This window comes from Benincasa hispida, chromosome 11, assembly GCF_027475165.1.
Source record: "Benincasa hispida cultivar pf3 chromosome 11, pf3_genome.v1.1, whole genome shotgun sequence".
Taxonomy (NCBI): domain Eukaryota; kingdom Viridiplantae; phylum Streptophyta; class Magnoliopsida; order Cucurbitales; family Cucurbitaceae; genus Benincasa; species Benincasa hispida.
Window position 1 is genome coordinate 71,885,694 of NC_143488.1, and position 2,626 is coordinate 71,888,319.

A 2,626-nucleotide genomic window follows, 5' to 3' on the forward strand; every position below is an offset into this window, starting at 1 on the left:
TTTCCCTTAATACATTCCACACAAACGTTGAAGCTACTTAAATCAAGGGAATCAAGAATTCCATCTGACACAAGTCTCTGAAGTCTCTATTTAGAGACGTGACCTAAATGCTTGTGCCATAATATACCGAAATTCTCATTTAGTTTATGCCTTATACCACATGAATTAGATAACAGGATCTTGTTAAATGAAGCAAAAGAATCAAGCATATATAGATTATCAATTAAAGAACCGAGCTTGGAATCTTGAAAAGACTAACTATATTATTTCCAAAAGAACAAGAAAGACAAAATTTGTCCAAACTGGAAATAGAAACTAAATTTTGTCTAAATGATAGTATAATAAAGGTCTCATTCACATCCAAATACACAACCAATTTTTAAATGTAATCTAAAATTCCAAATAGCTTCAACTGGAACTACTTTGCCATCACCCACATAGATGAATCTTTCAACATCACTTGGCTGTCGGCTCCACAGGCAACCCTGCATTGATATACTTATGTGAGTAATAACACCAGAATCTACCCGCCAAGTATCTGTAGGTACAAAAGCTAAATTAACATAAGAATAAACGAAAGTATGAAGTTTACCCTTATTTACACACCATTTGGTGTACTTGGGACAATCCTCCTTGAAGTGACCTTTCTTTTTGTAGAAAAACAAGGATTTTAAGTAGCCAATTTCTTGCTCTTATTTTGCTGAGATGTCTCTTCTGCAGCACCTATAGATTTCCTTTTCTTCTTATCACGAGAGTCAGTTGCCAAATGAGCACTTTCTATTCTTTTTCTCTTAATCCTATCTTCTTCTTGCTCACATTGTAAGATAAGCTCATTAATACTCCAATTATCCTTCTGAGTATTATAACTTATCTTAAATTGAGTGAATTTTGCAGGAAGAGGGATAAGTACCAAATGTATGAGTAAATTTTCATTTATCTCGATATCAAGTGCCTTTAATTTACTTGCGAGATTATACATTTCTATAATGTACTCCCTTATGTTCCCATTACCCTTAAACCTCATGGAAGTTAAAGAAGTCAAAAGACTACTTGCTCCCCTTTTTTCATTTTTAGCAAAATATTTCTCAATGCAAGAAACTTATTGGCATTTTTACTTTTCGTGATAGAGCCATGAAAAGACTCTGGAATGGAGTTTCTAATGATCATCAGACACATGCGATTTGATCGTTCCCATTTCTTTATATTAGTCGTATTTTGTTGTTCCTCAGTAGAAGTAGGTTTATCGGTCCTTAATGCAAGGTCTAGATCCATTCAACTTAGGGATTAAACTCAGATTTTCAGATATTTGAGTAAGACTAACTGAAAAAATACACAACAAAATATATACTCACAATTAAAATATAAACAAATAATTTCACATATGTGGTAGGTCCCTTTAACAAGATACCTAACACAACATTGATGTCTAACCTTTGAGCAAAAACATCAACTGTAAATGGTACTCTCAATGCAATAATGAAAGTATTAGCAATAAACTCTGTAAAAAAATAGTCTTTTTTTAGACCGTCTATTTTTCACATGAGTAACCCTTATAATTATCACATACTCATTACCACATGCCTATACACAATTTGGCCAAATGTTTATATTCCTTTAGGCTGATGATTATCCGCATAAATCCATGAAGATGCACATTTTATATTTTAGATTAAAAATAATCTAGATAATAGAAGTTACTTTGATAACATATTACTTTGACCAATTCAATCTAAAATATATTTAACGACCTGATCCCCTATGACTTAAGTTAGGCCGTTACTAAATACATGCATGCATGGAACTCAAAATGACACTCGGTTATGGCGAAATAAATGCTAATTAAATAAGGTAAGTTCAAAAGTCTTTCATTAAATTCTAATACTAAATCAATAGTAGGGTACCCATAAATCATAATGGATAATAAATAAGTCTGAAAAACGATTCTTAAATGTAAGTTTTAAACATCAAAACTAAAAATTAAGAGAACCTTGAAAAGAACTCTAAATCTCATGATGCAGAAGCGTAAAAACTAGTCCCAGTGGCTCGATCACGAATTCCGCTTGTCCATCGCCGGTGCATCTCTACTCTTACCTGAAACAACAACATGAGAAAGAATGAGTATAAAATACTCAGTAAGTAACCCCACTACTGGGGTTTGGCTGGACATCTATGCCCTCTAGATACCTACCTTTGATGAAACATATAAACTGCTCTAGTCCTCATGGGACTCATACATGTATGAAAAACTTATTTCTATCCTACTGTAGTTAAGTATGTTCACTACCTCTAGTAAGTCCCATATGACCCGTAACCTCTGGTGAATCCCGAAGGAAACACAATCTCTTACATACGCATGGTTATGCATACATCTCTTTCGTATACACATAACTCACTTAATGTGTACCTCTTTCGTACACATGATTACGTATACACCTTTTTCGTATACACATAACCTACTGAATGTACCTCTTTCGTACATCTAGTTATGTACACAACTTTTTCGTATACACATAACCCATTGAGTATGTACCTCTTTCGTACACCCCAGATCCTCTCTATAAAGGTAGGGATGCGTACCTCTTTCGTACATATGGTTAGACATATACCTCTTTCATATACATATAAC

The 2,626-nt window shown here is 33.6% G+C and overlaps 1 pseudogene; it reads right to left on the bottom strand.

The window, feature by feature from the left end:
* Positions 1-456: 456 nt before the first annotated feature.
* Positions 457-2,223, bottom strand: LOC150032867 (uncharacterized; annotated as a pseudogene).
* Positions 2,224-2,626: the final 403 nt, after the last annotated feature.